Source organism: Hevea brasiliensis, chromosome 5, assembly GCF_030052815.1.
Source record: "Hevea brasiliensis isolate MT/VB/25A 57/8 chromosome 5, ASM3005281v1, whole genome shotgun sequence".
In the NCBI taxonomy this organism is placed as follows: Eukaryota; Viridiplantae; Streptophyta; class Magnoliopsida; order Malpighiales; family Euphorbiaceae; genus Hevea; species Hevea brasiliensis.
In genome coordinates this window covers 65,318,755-65,337,593 of record NC_079497.1, presented here as the reverse complement: position 1 = coordinate 65,337,593, position 18,839 = coordinate 65,318,755, and the positions used below count along the sequence as shown (strand labels likewise).

General features: G+C 34.7%; 1 non-coding gene across 1 annotated transcript; it reads right to left on the bottom strand.

The window, feature by feature from the left end:
• Positions 1-14,742: 14,742 nt before the first annotated feature.
• Positions 14,743-14,849, bottom strand: LOC131180511 (small nucleolar RNA R71). Its single transcript, XR_009149278.1, has one exon. It is a non-coding gene; the product is annotated as a small nucleolar RNA R71 (small nucleolar RNA).
• Between the last annotated feature and the right edge of the window lie 3,990 nt (positions 14,850-18,839).

The following is an 18,839-nucleotide window of genomic DNA, read 5'->3' as shown; positions in this document are numbered from 1 at the left end:
CAGTTAGTATATTTGACTGTCCTGGTCCAAATTCCCTCTTACGCTGCCTATCTTTCCTATTTTGTTCATTTATTCTCACTTTCTCCACTTTTAATGCAGCTTCCACTATCTTGGTGAAGTCTGTGATTCCCAAAGCAGTGATCATGATCTTTATATTGTCATTTAATCCTTCTTCAAATCTCTTACACCTTTCGGCCTCATTAGGGACTATCTCCCTTCCGTAGCGGCTTAATCTGACAAATTCCTTCTCATACTCAGCCACTGAAAACTGTCTCTGCTTCAGGTTAATGAATTCCCTTCTTCTCTCTTCTAGGTATACAGTACCCACATATTTCTTCTTGAATTCAGAGAGAAAGAAGTCCCATGTCACTATTTCCTACTGTACTTCACCGGACACCGTGTCCCACCACTCGTATGCATCATCTTGTAACAGAGATATGGCAGCCTCTAAATTTTGCTCTGGGGTGCAGTGGAGTTGTTTTAGAACTCTGCCTGTTCTGTTCAACCAATTCTCGGCTGCAAAAGAATCATCTTCTCTCTTACCATAGAAGTCCACTGCTCCAAACTTCCTCAGTTTTTCCAGATGTGATTTTTGCTGTGGAGCTGGTGGTGGTGGTGGTACTGGCATTACCCCGGCCATTTGTCTAAAGAAATCGGCCATTTCCTGAAACATGGCCTGTGGAGGCTGAGCAGGCTCTGCTTGAGCTGGTGGAGTAGGTTCTCCCCTACCCCCAGTCTCAGCTGCTGCAGGTGGAGCATGACTCTCCACTTCCTCCTCGACTGCTCTCTGAGATGAAGGATCCATATCCTATTCAAAATAAGAAAGACAAACAGATCTGCATTAGTGTCACCTCGACTCTTACAATTGCAATGCATCGTATGGACTCAATCTAGGCCCAGAAACGCCTAAACCGTGCTCTGATACCACTAAATGTGACACCCCTTACCCGACTACAGTGTAGCCGAGCAAGTTATGCCACTCAGTGTGCCGGAGCACTCTATTTTATCTTAATTCATTTTTATCATAGTTTTGAAAATAACTTGTGAAATATAATTCATTTATTGAAATTGTAATTTATTTGAGGTTCCGAAAATTTTATAGAAAATCCGGCAGAGTACCGGCTTAAAATGGAGAAAACAGTTCTTCGGAACCTGTGAAAAACACTTCCAATATTCATATATTCGTATTCAATTACTCTCAAACTCCAATAATCATCATCTCAGCATTTGTCAACCATTCATTTCTCAATTTCAATTCTCAATCATTCATCTCGTTTGATAATCATGTAACAGTCACAGATCAATATTCACTTTTCCATTTACAAGCACAAATTTGCATTATTTACATGAAAATCAAAATACATTACATAAGTTTCATTACATATGAGAAAATCAAAATTTATTACAGAATGCCAAAATGACACCTAGTGTCCTACCAATGCACTGCAGAAGTTGAGGTGACACGGACACTATGCAAAACTGTGAACGGTCTTACCCAATCTGTGGTCTACTGGGCCCTCTGTCCAAATCTTCAGTACCTACGCGTTGCAAAAGCGATGCGCTAAGCATAAAGCTTAGTGGTGCCAATAATACAAGAAAATATAATATGCAAATAAAAATAATAATTTCCTTGCTATTGTGTTCATAAGAAATGAATAATTATTAACTTATTATTTAGTCGAGGGCTAATCATGTTTTATGATATTAACTTCTTCATGCATTTCATTAATTATTTTCTTCATGATCTTGAGCTTCTTTGTATTTTTGTAATCATTCCTGATACTTAATTTTCGTGTTTTCTTTAATAATCAGTTCAATCACAGTTATACTTTTCCATGCCCAAGTAACCTATATTGGACGACTGGACTGGATAACGGGTCGTTGGCACTGGACACCGCGGTGCCTCAGGCCGTCATACCATGGGACGCAGAACGTCAACCACGTATGCTGTCAGTATGGCTAAAAAGCCATGATATCACATAATTGGCATAAAAGCCATGAATACGGGCATAAAAGCCATGAATACGGGCATAAAGCCATGAATACGGGCATAAAGCCATGAATACGGCATAAAGCCTCTCGCAGTACTGCTAAAACAATACCCTATTGGCATGCCAATCTATCCAAACCAATCACATTAGGCCTACTAGGGCATTTTGCATTTTTAAGTTTCACATTTTTGAATTTCAAGTTTTCATGTCACTATTCATTTCATTAGTCAACTAAAATGTTGACTTTTGCATAAACAATAGGTACATTGGTTTTGACACTCCCAACATACCACATTTTGTATTTAAAACTTGTTAGTTTTAGTCACTTTCTCAAAGCTTAGGTCATTTTGGCAAAATTGCCAATTTTTGGTTTTGGTGTCACTATTCACCTCATTGGTCAACAAAAATGTTGACTTTTGGATAAAAAATAGGTGTATTGGTTTTAACACCCCAAACATATCACATTTTGTATTTAAAACTTGTTGGTATTGGTTGCCAATACCATTTCTAAGCTTAATGCTAATTGAACAAAATTTTCAGATTTGGTGCTTCATCTTTACTGTTCCATTTGTTATTTTTATAGTGGGAATTTGAGGAAATGGTAAACATGAAAGTTGTTCCTTATTCTGTCTAGTTGAATTTCCTTTTTTGAATCACTCCATTTGGAGTTTTGTAGCTCAAGTTATGGCCAAAATAAGTTTACTGTTCACGTGTACTGTTCATGCTGAAATTTTGGGTTTTGACAGATTTTGGTCCAACTTTGGTCAGTAATTTGACCAAGTTCAGTTCATAATTTGGTCTAACTTTCTTCATATGACATGTTCTACCATACCTTAGGTTTCCATCGGTTCAAGAATCGCCTAAATCCGAGTTTTCTAGAGGGAGTTATAGTCATCCAAACATTACTGTTCAAATGTAAATCTGCAGAGTTGCAGGTTTGATAACTTAACTTTGCCCAATCATTTGAATGGGTTAATGGCATTATTTGGGGTAGGTTTCTTCATGAAAGTTGTTTTTCTATATCTTATCTTGTTTCTGTAAAAATTTCAGGTCAATTAACCAAATCTACAGTGAGTTATGGTTCATTTGGTCAATTCTGCAGGGGCTGTTGCAGGGTGTCCGGATTGGGGCCAAGTTTTGGTCCTCTTGCTTTGGTCTTTTGGGCATGGTTTCTTCAGAAAAAATGTGCCATTATAAGCCTAGTTTCATGTCCAATTGGCCAAACACCAATTGGACCAACACAGCCCAAGTTATGGCAGTCCAAGTGGACTGAATTTTGATCCCTTTCTTTGTCGCCCAAGGGCAGCCTGCAACTTCACTTTGCAATCCTATTTTTCAGTCCATTTTATGGTCAACTTACCTAAGATGGTCACTAATTGACCATTAAAATGTGCTCTAACAATTTCCTAAGCCAAGTCAATTTTCACTCCCCAAAACCCTAGCTTCACATTAGGTTTTCTACAAAATGCCTTAGTTAGCATACCAACTTATTATTCTTATGTTTATAAACTTCCTACATGATTCTAGTTCACTTCAAGCTCATCAAAAACACTCCTTCCTATTCCTTCACTAGGGCAGCCAAAGCTCATGTACACATACACATGAATTTTGTTCATTTAAATTACATTTTCTTACTAAATTCAAGTTCCATTTCATGAAATTAAAGAGTTTTAGGTATATAGTGCACTAACCTTGAATAGGGCAGTTTTTTTCCCAACTCAAACTTCTCTTTCTTTCCTCTTCTTGGCTGCCAAAAGCTTGTTTAAGGTGTAGGGTAAAATTTTAATGGAGTGGGGTTAGGGTTTTATGGTGAAACAAGGTAGGAAATTAAGCTTGCTTGATTGAACATCAATGGAGGGAGGAAGAAGAGAAACTCACGTTTTTGGCTGAAGAGAAGGCAGCTGGTTTTTGGTCTTCCTTGGTCTTTATTTAGCTCTTTTATTAGTTAGTCAAATGGTTACTTAATGGTGATTGGTTGGCAATTTTAAATGACATCACAATGATGTCATAAATAAGCTTTTTCTTCACTTTCTTTTCTTTCCTCCACTACTCATCTTCAATTTAATTTCTAGTAATGTTTATCCATATTTTATGTCATATTAATTATTTACTCAACTGGACAAGTCGGCCAAAAATCACCTCTGAAGGCGAAATGACCAAAATGCCCTCCGTTTGGCTTAACGGGTCAAAATTGTCTGTACCGATTGAAAAATTTTTCTAAATATTTTCTTGGCATTCTAATGCCATAGGAACCTCAATGACCATTCTCTGGAGTCCCAAAAATTATTTTATAATTTTTTCCCTGGGTCTAGGGCTCCTCGTTGCGAGAACCGCAACTTCCCTCTGGTTACCCATCGCTTGGGCACCGGCTCATTTAACTTGGTTGTATTTTATTTCTAAAATTTTTACTAAAATTTTCTTATCAATATTTGAATTAATTATGGTTCCTGACTTTAGTTTAAATATTTTTTCGGACGTTCTAGCTGTCCGGACCGACACCGGTCACCGGAACAGTAGAATGTACGGAGTTGCTACCGGGAGGATGTTACATTGTGTTTGTCATTATTATCCAAATAATAAAGACCATCATTCATATAACCCGAACCAACATATTCATTTCCAAAATAAATATTGCAAACATCATTTGTGAACTGAAATTCATAGCCATTTCTAGTCAAACTAGATATAGAAATGATGTTCTTAAAAGCATTAGGTACATATAAACTATTATCCAAACACAAAACATGTCCAAACATGTAAAAAGATTTAGATCCTATGGCTAAAGCTTCAACAATGGAGCCATTGCCAATCCAGACTCTAGCATTTTGAGAACGTAAGCTGCTACTATTTGCTAGTTCCTGCATATCATGAGAAATGTGAGAACTGGCACCAGTATCTAAAATCCAAGCTGTAGATGAACTATAAGTATCATGTAATTAACCCAAATGATTATGGTCTTTTAATCAAATTGGTCCTCCCACTAACTTAGCGAATCCTACACTTCCAAAGTAGAAAACGAAAATCCTAGTTGGATGAATTTCTAGTGGGTGATTGAATTCTTATAATTCTATTGATCATTCTTAGGTACATCCATTATTGAAATTACAATAAACTATAAGTGAGCAACTCCTTGCCCATCACATCTCATGTGAGGTACAATCCTTTACCTAGCCCCTAATACTCAAAATCTCAGGTACATCCATTATTGACTTATCTTGCATTAGTTAAGTTGATCCCATTGAGCCAGTAGTTATGCAAATAATTTTAATGTCCTCAGGTACATCCAATATTGGCCACCACACCATTTACATATTTACAACATCTCTTGCTTCATAATTATTCTTAAGAAAATCTCTTAAATTAATTGCATTTTATGCAAGTATTTAAAATTTCTTAAAATAATTACCTCAATGGAGGGCCCATGTTATAATTACTTTAATTATAGCATTTCCAACATTATCATTTGTTTGGAAGATTTTGTGGTCGTCCTAATTACTATTAAGGTCTCATTTAGCATGCATATATCATATAGTTGCATACATTCCCATACATCTCATGCATTCATGGATAAACAGTAAATATGGTATGATCATGGACTTTCTAAGGGATTCAATTCTAAGCCAACAAGAATTAAATCAGGGCATTCCTAGGTGCATTTCATTCATTCATTTTACAAGAGTTGCTGAAGGAGTACATAATCAACACTTGATCTTGAATTCCTTCCATTGGTCCCACCAATGCTCTTGGCCTCCTTGATCTTCTTGCAATCCAATTACATAGTAATCCTTGGCATACCAAGGCGAATTTACAAGAACTTAAATAAATGAAATTACAACCCAAAATTATTACAACCTTAATAATATATGCCCAAAATAAATTAAAATTAATTAATTAATTTACAATCCTAAAGAAACATAAAAGAAATAAATCCAATCACATTGGTCTTTTATAGTCCATGATCATCTATCATGCATATCACTATTTAACAATTAAATAAAACATACATAAATAAAATTGAATATCTCATATTCAACTTAAAAAACCAGATTTGAATATGATTCAAAAAAATTTAAAAATTCAGATTTGAATCACATTCAGATAATTTTTAAAAAATCAGATTTGAATCACATTCAAACAACCTTAAAAATTCAGATTTGAATCACATTCAAACAATTTTTAAAAATCAGATTTGAATCACATTCAAAAAATTTTTTAAAAATTCAGATTTGAATATTATTTAAACAACTTTAAAAATTCAGATTTGAATATGATTCAAACAAATTTAAAAATTCAGATTCGAATCACATTCAAATAACTTTTAAAATTCAGATTTGAATCACATTCAAACAATTTTTAAAATTCTGATTTGAATCAAAATTTAATTATGTGATTAAAACTCCTAATTAAACATTTTAATTAGTCATATGATGAACCTTTGATCATGCAACAATTACAGAATTTAATAACAACCATGCGCACCATGATCTTCCCAAACCATTCGCACCATGTTAGAGTTCATCAAGCATGCCACCACACATCCATTGCAACCAGCAATGGATAAATCATCTCATGATCAAAACACACAATTAAATCATATAATCAACAATCTAAATGGCAAATATAGTGGCTCTGATACCAATTGAAGGAGCGGAAGCATGAAAAACACAAGTTTATATCATTGAATTAAAAAATTTTCACTTATGGTCATATGCATCATGCAAGATTTATTTTTATCTATTTGATTTCAATGATAAACAACATATTAAAACTCTTTTAAAATGTTTTTGGATATGTATTTGCCATTTAAGATTTTAGAATTAATCAGATTAATTTTAGAACCCTAGATTAGATCAAGAACAAGTGCACTAACCTTTTGATGCACTGTAGTGTGTTTGACACCTTTGGGATACGTCTTTAGGACACCAGATGTTGTCCCTCTAGCTTTTTCACACCAAGATCCCCTATGGCAGCCCTTGAACAACTTCTAAAGCTTTTTCTATTAATTAGAAAATTAAGTTTTTCCTTTTAAGAGATTAAAGATGTAAACATGACACTAGAAACGATTTCTAGTATTTTTAATTCAAGAGATTATTGGGAAATCTCTTTGAATTGATGAGAGATGAAGAAAATAAAAGGGAGAGGTGCTTTTGGGCAGCACCAATGAAACAAATAGCATATAGGTATTTTTCTTTTCGTCCTTTCCCTTATATAGCTAGGTTACCACTTAAAACCCTTGCCACATATCACATTTGATTGGCTCTAGGTTTAATTGGTCCAATCACATTGTGCCAAGTGTCAAACCTATATTTATCTTAATTTTAATCATCTTACATGATTAAAAGACATTTGGCAAGCTTATGTGTAGTGCCATGTGTCACCATATCATGGTGCCACATGTCACCCTGTGAAATGACCAAAATGCCCCTGTGTCTTAATTTTGAGTTCTCAACCCAAAATAATTATTTCTCTTCTTCTGATCAATTTATATCAAATATAAATCAATTAATTAATTAATTTCTCATTAATTAAATTAATATTTAAACACTTTAAATATAAATTTAACTTATACTATACATCCAATAATCTAAATTTGGTTTTAAGTCATGCTAGGGACTTTGCAATCTAATTGCAAACTAAACCTATTTAATTAATCAATTAAACTCTTTAATTAATTAATTAAATCATATTTAATTTGGTGATTACTTGTGTATGTGTGTGACTTACTAGGCTCATCATTAATTGGCAATGAGATATGATATCAACTCTTAATATCATCAGAACTCTTTCTTACCATAAATGATTTCTCTAAACCATTTTATGCACCTTATAGACCATGGTTAACACCTAGCATAGCATGCTATGGCCACCCAATCAGTAATAAGGTTTACCTTAAATGAACCTATAATCATATGTTACCATGCACTAGAATCTCTCTGTTACAATATCCCAACTCAAGCTGGAGTCATGGTTTATGTCAAACCCCATTTGCTATGAATATTATGTTCTCTTTTAATTCCAGTTCTTGTTTAAAAGATTTTCTCATCATAAACTCTTTTTTGATTAAATCTATCTGTCCTGGCCAGGAACTTGAAATATCAAGAACAATTAAATGAACATAGGATTTTATCCCTATTTACTTAGAGGAACAGATTCCATCTTGATCAACCCCTACCTCCATATATAACTAGTAGGAGCCAACACATGCCCATATACCCATATACAGTACAAGTATGAAAGCAGTATCAAACTCAAACCACCTATATATAAGATAACTGTGCTATCTCAGATCTAAAGATTATATACACTGATATGATTTATGAAAATACATTGACAAGAGTAAACTCCATGTGCTTGTCATAAGTGTCACTGGTTCAGCCTACTTATCATGTATAAGTGCCTATCATGTTTGCTATATGGCATGAGACTCACCATTCCATCTTATTTATATCTCATATAAATAACTTGGGAACAAACATGAATACAATCTTAATAGATAAGTCATGTCCTTATTGTGAAGTATCCTTGATTGTGAACCTATTTATGATACTTTGTGCTAGAAATACTGTCACTCATATTCTTAACAACTTAAGAATAGAATTTCTAACAAAATATCAATGGACCTTTTCTGTTACACATAAATATATTATGTAAATGGAAAAGTGAAAATGCCTTTTATTAATAAAAAATGTATAAGATACATGCTAAATGATATGCTCTAGGGCATACTACTAACATACCCATCGCCAGGGCACCGGCTCATTTAACTTGATTGTATTTTATTTCTAAAATTTTTCCTAAATTTTTCTTATTAATATTTGAGTTAATTATGGTTACTTATGTAACATCCTTCCGGTAGCAACTTAAATGCAGATCTTGTTAGGTGCAGTGTCGGTCGAACATTTAGAATGTCCGGAAAAATATTTAAACTAAAGCGAGGAACCATAATTAACTCAAATATTAATAAGAAAAAATTTAGTAAAAATTTTAGAAATAAAAATACAACTAAGTGAAATGAGCCGGTGCCCAAGCGATGGGTAACCGGAGGGAAGTTGCGGTTCTCGCAACGAGGAGCCCTAGACCCGGGGGAAAAATTATAAAATAATTTTTGAGACTCCAGAGAAGGGTCATTGAGGTTCCCATGGCATTAGAATGCCAAGAAAATATTTAGAAAAATTTTTCAATCGGTACAGACAATTTTGACCCGTTAAGCCAAACGGAGGGCATTTTGGTCTTTTCGCCTTCAGAGGCGATTTTTGGCCGACTTGTCCAGTTGAGTAAATAATTATTATGACATAAAATATGAATTAATGTTGATGAAAAATTAATTTGAAGCTAGTAGAAAAGAAAAGAAAAGAAAATAAAGAAAATTAAAGATAATGACATCACATGATGTCACTCACTTAATCCCAACCAATCACAAGTTAATAAGCATTCTTAAAACACTTAAAAAGAGTCAAAATGGACCAAAATAAATCTGCTCTTCTTCTTCTTCTTCCTCCAATACATGACTCTCTTCTCCATAGCCTCCATAGAAGTTTCTTTCATCACTTTCATTTTTCCCATGAATTTCCACTACTAAACCCTAAGTCACCTTCATCAAAACTTGTCCATACCTCTTGGGGAAGCTTTTGGCAGCCAAGAAGAGGAAAGAAAGTGAAGGTTTAACAATTTGGGAATTTTATCAAATAAGGTTAGTGCATATTAACTTCCTAATCTTGTTTACTTATTGAAATTTAGTTTGAATATGAATAAATAATTAAGAAATTGAAGAAAATCATGTGTGAAATTGAGAAGCAAATTTTGGCCAGCACTTATAGGATGAGGAATTGATGAGTTTTATTGGGCTAAAACCTAAATACAAGCTTAGATAGTGACATATGAATGATTGATGACCTTAATTGGGATGTGTTGCATGATTCATGGATTGGAAGCTAGGGTTTTGAGAAGTGAAATTTGGATTTAGCTTATGAAATTGTGAAAGAACATTATAAGGGTCAATTAGTGACCATTTTAGGTATGTTGACCATGAATTGGACTGAAAAATAGTATAGCCAAGTGAATGTGTAGGCTGCCTTGTTAGTACAGCAGAGTGACTGAAAATTCAATCCATTTGGACTGCCATAACTTGGGCTGTTTTAGTCCAATTGATGTTTGGCCAATTGGACATGAAACTAGGCTTATAATGGCACATTTTTGCTGAAGAAACTATGCCCAAAAGACCAAAGCAAGAGGACCAAAAGTTGGCCCCAATCCGGACACCCTGCAGAAATGACCAAATGAATAGTAACTGTTCATTTGGCCATAACTCACTGTAGATTTGGTCAATTGACATGAAATTTTTACAGCAACAATTTAAGACATAGACAAACAACTTTCATGAAGAAACCTACCCCAAATTATGAGCAGAACCAAATCAAATCATTGAGCAAAGTGAAGTTTACTGTACTAAGATTTCCAGAATTTTCATTTGAGCAGAAATGTTTGGAGGACTATAACTCTCTCTAGAAAACTCAGATTTAGGCGATTCTTGAACCGATGGAAACCTAAGGCATAGTAGAACATTTCATATGAAGAAAGTTAGACCAAATTAGGAACTTAACTTGATCAAATTACTGACCAAAGTTGGATCAAAATCTGCCAGAACCCATGATAGCAGTATGAGCGATTGCGTGAACAGTAAACTTATTTTGGCCATAACTTGAGCTACAAAACTCCAAATGGAGTGATTCAAAAAAAAAAATTCAACTAGACAAAATAAGGAACATTTTCTATGAAGGAAGTTTTGTCAAATTCCAACAGTAAATCGACCAATGAAACAGTGCAACTTCGGAGCACCAAAATCGAAAATTGGCAATTTTGCCAAAATGACCTAAGCTTTGAGAAAGTGACCAAAACCAACAAGTTTTAAATGAAAAATGTAGTATGTTTGAAGTGCCAAAGTCAATGTACATATTTTCTATGCAAAAGTCAACATTTTAGTTGACTAATGAAGTGAATAGTGACATGAAAACTTGAAATAAGTTTGGAAATGGATTTGGTAATTGATTCCAATAAGTTTTAAATGCAAAATGTGGTACATCGGGAGTGTTAAAACCAATGTACCTATTGTCTATGCAAAAGTCAACATTTTTGTTGACCAATGAGGTGAATAGTGATACCAAAACTTGAAATATAAAATTTGTAATTACATAAGTAGATTCTTGAATGTATAAATGAGAAAGGAAAAATGTCTTGAATACAATGGTACATGTGAACCATTGTTTAGATTTGTGATCAATATGAATAACATAATGAATGGATAAATAAACCATATTAATGTATGAATGAGACATTAGTTCTCATTATTGTAAAGAGGAGAAGTATTTTGAGTACAATGGTATAAAAGAATAATTGATGTGAATTGTGATCATATAAATGATCAAATGAATGTATGAATTATGATTGAAATTTATCATGAAAAAAAAATGAAGTCATAAAGCACAATATATTAACATTTTAAAATATCAAATGCCCTAGTATACCTAACAAGATTGGTTTGGATAGTTTGGCATGCCAATAGGGTATTGTGTTAGCAGTACTGCGAAAGGTTTTATGCCTGTATTCATGGCTTTATGCCCGTATTCATGGCTTTTATGCCCGTATTCATGGCTTTTTATGCCCGATTATGTGATATCATGGCTTTTTAGCCATACTGACTGCATACATGGTTGACGTTCTGCGTCCCATGGTATGACGGCCCGAGGCACCACGGTGTCCAGTGCCAACGACCCGTTATCGATCGATCATCTAGTATAGGTTACTTGGGCGATCAATTAAAGTATTATTCAATTCGATGACTAAGTTAAGAAAAGTATAATGAAAATCCATTACAATTATATTAAGTATTGAATGAATAAGCAAAAGAGATTAGCAAATGAAACATAATAAAAATATAAATTGCGAGCAAATGCAGGACTTGAAATACAATACGGATAGAATAAATTATATACCTGCTAGTATTACTGAAAAGTTATAAACTAAGCACTTCCAAAGAGGAACAAACTAGTATATAAGATCGTTGATACTAGAAATACCATACCAAATTAAATTGACTCTGAGTATCTGAATTATCATTTATTTCTTTCTTTACTTGTATATATTATTTACGGTTATATTATTGCACCACTAAGCGAGAAATGCTTAGTGCGATGGAATTGCTTCCTCGCGCAGTCTTGAAGGTAAAACCAGATGGTATCGTGAGATTTTTGGAGTCGGATCTGCGAAGTGTCAGAAGAGTTCAAGATTGTCACCTCCTCAGCAATGCATGTAGATAGGGCTCATTTTATACATGTTATGTATATTGTTCATTCCTAGCACATTGTAAATTATTTGTATATCTTGTACAAAATAAACTCATGTAATTAACCTATGAATTATGGAAGCTATTCAAAGTAAGTATTTTAGTATGTGAATTGAATTTGAGTTATAATGAGATTATACTTATGAATATTGAGATATTGAAAATCTAATGAGATTTCTGAGAAATCTGAATACTGTATTGAGATACATTATGTTTGAAAATTTTTGAGACTATTAAGTTTGAGAAATTGAGTATATATTGAAATTGTCTTTGGCGAGTTGGAAGAATCATTAGTCAAATTACAACCGACACTTTGTCGAATTATCGTTAAAATTTTTGAAATTTCCAATTTAGTTAGATTTTGATAAAAGTAAAAATAGCCTAAATCTTCAATAAAGTTTTTGAATAAATAAATCAAGTACTGTAATGAAATCAGATAAAATAGAGTGCTCCGGCACACTGAGTGGCATAACTTGCTTGGCTACACTGTAGTCGGGTAAGGGGTGTCACAACTTACTTTAGTTTAAATATTTTTCCAGACACCGGTCACTAAAATAGTAGAATGTGCGGAATTGCTACAGGGAGGGTGTTACACGAGTAGTGAACTTGGACCCATGTAACCAACTGCGCCCCGTGTAACCTTTTGTGACATCACGAGATGCAAACCCTCAAAACTCCAGTTAGTTACACAACCTTGGGTCGTGTAGTGATACACGGGCCATGTATCAATCGACAGCCAACATTTTGATTTCGCTCCAGCTGCAGTTTTTGACAGAGAAAAGAGACTCCTAACACCTTAGGGACTCTTAAAACCTAACCCTAGGTCATTTAATATAAATAGAGGCTACAGATAATAGAAAAAAAAAAGAGACAAGGGGAAATCTCAGAGCCATATAATCACTTTCTCACAGTCGTCTAGAAGATCAGGACATTAGTATAAAAAAGGAGCCTTTAGCCAAAGTTCTATAAGATCAAAGCTGCAGATCCTTTTGATTTCTTTCGTTCTATTTCTTTTAGAGGATTTTTATAGTCTTTTACTTTATTTTTATCATGTTTGCTGAACTCACAATGAGTGAGTAATTTTCATATTCTGGAATTAGGAGAGTAATGCTTGTAATCATTATTATGGACAAACATTAAGTTTTGTTTAATGGATTTGAGATTTGTTCCTTGATTTAATTTCTTGTGATCTTAATACATGCTATGTATTGGTACCCACTTAGTATTGATTATAGATATTAATTGAAGGACTGAAAAGTGAAGATTAATATTAAAAAATCAAGATTTTGAACCTAGGAAATTTGACCTAGAGATAGACTGATGACCTTTGTGGAGTTCCAAAATTAGTCAAAGATCTTAAAGGATTTTAATTAATTTAATCGCCACAAAAGTAGGGTTTTAGTTAATTAAAATACACCCTAGGTGCCTTGAGAGAGGACTTAGGATATCTTAGGATTAATTTCCATAAAGGAAAATGATTCTCAATCCAGTAAATAGACAAGATTACATTCATAATAAGATTAAAGTGTGAAATCTTAATTCCAGAATTATTTCAAAATTGACTATTCCATTTTACATTTATTATTATAGCGTTTAAAATAGACAAGTTTCATTCTCTCATTTTATTCGATAGCCTAGATAGCCAAACTGTATAGTTTGGTATTTACTAATTAAGTTCCTCGTGGGATAATACTCTACTCACTACTTTATTACTTGTTCAATATCCGTGCACTTGCGGGGTTGCAAAACCAGCAAACAAGTTTTTGGCGCCGTTACCGGGTAACTTTAATTTTAGTAATATTAGGCGATTAGTAATTTAACTGATTTAGACATTTTCATTTATTGTTTAATTTTGTTTAAATTGTTTTATTCTTTCTCAGGTGATTGGTTTGGTACATGACCAAAACAAGACTAGAGGAAGAAGTCTTTGATTTGGAACCAGAGATAGACAGAACCCTAAGAACTATCAGAAGGGAGAGGAAACATGAAGGACAAGGTAAAAGAAATCCAAAAATTCCAAATATGGCCAACAATAACAACAACAGGCCGAGACTCTTGAAGGATTATGGAGCTCCCTCTATACAAGGATTCCAACCTAGTGTTACAAGACCCACAGTGGATGCCAATAATTTTGAATTAAAATCGGAATGGCTCCAAATGATTCAACATACCCAGTTTGGGGGTTCACCAATAGAAGATCCGCACTACCACCTCCAAAGCTTTCTTGCCCTTTGTGACACATTCAAGATGAATGGAGTCTTTGATCAAGCCATATGACTCAGAGCATTTCCATTTTCCCTTTGAGATAGAGTAAGAAAGTGGTTACTTTCTCAACTAGCTGGAACATTTACCACTTGGGAAGACCTTTCACAAGCTTTTGTAGTAAGATACTTCCCACCTATAAAGACTGCAAGGTTTAGAGTTGAACTTAACACCTTTAGGCAAAGCGAAGGTGAATCACTTTATAATGCATGGGAGAGATATAAAGACCTACAAAGAGAATGCCCACACCATGGCATAGAAGATCGGGTCCTGATTTAGAACTTTTATAATGGACTACTGCCCTGTACAATGAGCACAGTAGATTCAGCAGCAGAAGGTGACCTAATGGAGAAAACAGTGGATCAAGCACTTGAACTTCTAGAGAGGGTCGCATATCACAATTACGAGTGGTCAAATGAAAGGGAAATTACAAAGAAAATAGCAGGGATACTAGAAGTGGATGCCCTAAGCATGATAAATGCTCAATATGAATAGCTCATAAAGAGGCTTGATAAAATGCAAGCCAATGCTATAGGGATGAACAGTCAACTCGATGACAGCTATGGAAGAGGATACATGGGATCATAGTATAATAGCTTCAGTGAACTCCCTAGAGAACAGATGAACTATGTGAATAACAGAGGGAATTTCAACCAGAGATAGCCCCACAATCCATATTCAAATACATACAACCCTGGATGGAGGAACCACCCAAATTTGTTATGGTCAAATTCACAGAATCAGCCAATGAACAAATAGCAGGGTACAGACCACCAATGCCCTTGGGATTTCAGAATAGGGGACAAAACCCTACACAGCCACTGTCACCCCCTCAGAGCCAACAACCTGAACCAAGGTCAACTATGAAATCCATGATGGAAAGCTTCCTAGTAGCCCAATAATAGTAAAATGAAATGATCAAATAGCTAGCTTCTAGAATGGACCAACTTGCCACCCACAATAAGATGTTTGAAAATCAAATTGCTTAACAAGTAACATCTTCAAGTAAAACTACTGGTAAGCTGCCTAGTTAACCGGAGATGAACCCATGAGAGCACTATAAGGCAGTTACATTGAGGAGTGGAAAGTTTTAGAACAATCAGAGGAAGAACCAACTGAGAGAACCTCTGATAAATCTGAAAACCAAACAGAAGAGAAAATGGAAGAAGCTAAAGAGAAGAAAGAAAAGGAAGCAAGGAAGGAAAAGAAGATACCAGAGCCATATCAGCCTCCTCTACCCTTTCCTCAGAGATTCCAGAAAGCCAAATTGGATAAGCAGTTTGGAAAGTTTCTAGAAGTTTTGCAGAAACTGTATATAAACATTCCTTTTACAGAAGCACTCTCTCAAATGCCATCTTATGCCAAGTTCCTCAAAGACATTTGGTCAAAGAAAAGAAGGCTGGAGGACTATGAGACTGTTGCTCTTACAGAGGAATGCAGTGCCATATTACAGAATAAGCTACCACTAAAACTCAAGGATCCAGGAAGCTTCTCCATACCTTGTCTTATTGGTAACATGAATATAGATAAAACCCTCTGTGATTTAGGCACAAGTGTGAGTCAGCCTTTGTCAATATGTAAGAAGCTTGATGTAGGGGAACTTAAGCCTACAACAATTTCATTATAACTGGCTAATCGATCTGTGAAATACCCTGTGGGAATTCTAGAAAACATCCCTATCAAGGTGGGAAAATTTTTTATCCCAGTTTATTTTGTTGTCCTGGAAATGGAGGAGGACGTCCAAATCCCTATAATCCTGGGAAGATCTTTTTTAGCAACTGCTGGAGCTGTTATAGATGTTAAGAATGGACTGTTAACTCTCAAAGTAGGAGATGAATAAGTGGAGTTCAACCTATTCAGCATAATGAAACACAAACTTGAACCTAATGAATGTTTCAAGGTTGATATAATTGATAAGTAAGTTGAAGAGGAATTCATTAAAGCACACCCTGAAGATCCTCTAGGAGCATCCATCGTGCACAGCCACACAGCAGAGAAGGAGAACATAGAGATTGCAGCTTATGCGCAATCCTTGATAGTTAATCCACCCCTACTATTGGCTCAAGTTTTCACTATAGAGCAGTAAAAGGAGGAATAGCCCAAAGGCAAGCTTCAAGAAAGCACAAAATAGGTAGAACTGAAGCCTCTTCCCTCTATGCTAAGGTACGCATTCCTGGACTCAAATTCTGAATATCCTATTATTATTAATGCTAGTCTATCTAAAATAAAAGAGGAAAAATTACTAAGGTTACTTAGGACCAATAGCAAGAGCATAGGGTATAAAATAGAAGATCTGAAAGGGATTAATCCTTCCATTTGCATGCATAGGATACTTATGGAAGAAAACAATAAACCCACTATTGAACATCAAAGGAGACTTAACCCAAACATGAAAGAAGTAGTAAAAAAGGAAATTCTGAAACTACTAGATATATGTATTATATACTCAATCTCTGATAGCAAATGGGTTAGTCCAGTGCATGTAGCGCCTAAGAAAGGTGGGACAACTGTCATTCAAAATGCAAACAATGAACTAATCCCTTCTAGGGTAGTTACTAGTTGGCACATGTGCATAGATTATAGGAAATGGAATAGTGCCACCAGAATGGACCATTTTTCTCTTCCTTTCATAGACCAAATGTTAGAAAGATTAGTAAAACATCCCTACTTCTACTATCTAGATGGGTATACTATCTAGATGGGTATTCGGGATTCTTCCAAATTCCTATTCACCCAAAAGACCAAGAAAAGACCACATTCACATGTCCTTACGGAACATTTGCATATAAAGAATGCCTTTTGGTCTTTGTAATGCTCCCGCTACTTTCCAAAGATGCATGATGGTAATTTTTTCTGATTATATTGAAAATATTATGGAGATGATTTTTTTGTCTATGGAATTACTTTGGATGATTGCCTAGCTAACTTATCCAAAGTATTGCAAAGATGTGAAAAATCAAACCTAGTTCTAAATTGGGAAAAATGCCACTTCATGGAAAGGGAAGGCATAGTTCTGGGACATTTGATATCAGAAAGAGGAATTGAAGTTGATGAGGCAAAAATTGAAATCATTGAAAAGATGCCACCACCAACATCAGTCAAAGGAGTATGAAGTTTTTGGGACATGCAGGCTTCTACAGAAGATTCATTAAAGATTTTTCCAAAATATCTAAGCCACTTACCAACTTGTTAAGTCACAATGTTCCCTTTGATTTTGATGAAAATTACCTTGTCTGTAACACCCCTATGTTCGGTAGTGCGTTCTACTATTCCGGTGACCAGTGTTTGTCCAGACAGCTAGGATGCCTAGAACTACACTTAAATATTGGTGAGGAGACATAAAATAATGAAATACAAGAAAATAAAATACAAGAAAAATAAAGGAAAAATAATAACAATGAAATGTAACCAAGTTAAATGAGCCAAGAACCCTAGCGATGGGTGACCGCACCGAGAAGTTGCAGCGTGGACCATCAACTAGCCTTGGACCGCGGGGAACCCTAGAAAATATTTTAAGACATAATTAAAGACCTATTGAAGTATAAATATCATTAAAAATATCAAAGAAAAATTAATCAATTAGTATAAAGAAAAACGGGAAATCGAGAAAACAATAAAACTCGGTGTTATCGAAAAATCGAGAATGTAACCCGAACAGGGGCATTGTGGTCATTTGACACCCGAGTTATCTTTTGACCTAAATGTCCATTAAAAATAAATAATATTACACTTAGGAAATGTCATGAAAAATTAAAATAGTGGTACAAAATCTAAATAGCAAAAGATAGGAGGAAAATGTGCAAATTATGGAAGTTTAACATAAAAAAATGCTTTTAATTCTATTAGTGCTCCACTAACTCCATCTAAGTGGACATTTAATCACCACATGACAGCAGATCACTCATCTTCTTCAACCTCCCAAAACCAGCCGAAAATTTGGTGAAGGAAATCCTCCATGGCCGAATCTTCCAAGCTCCATGCAAGCTTGTTTAAGTCATTTTTCCCCTAAGTTCCTTCATTAACCTTGCTCCTCACCTTATAAGGAAGAGTTGGATAACAATTTTATGAAGTTTAGTGAGGTTATGATCAAGCTTCAAAAGTGGTAAGTGAGTGTTTTCAAATCTTACTTCATTAAACTTTGAATGGTTATTGTGGGTAGTTGTTTTGTGGAGGAATTTTTGATGTTTGATAAATTAATGGAGGGGTACATTTCGGCAGCCATGAGGACTCACCATGAACAACATTTT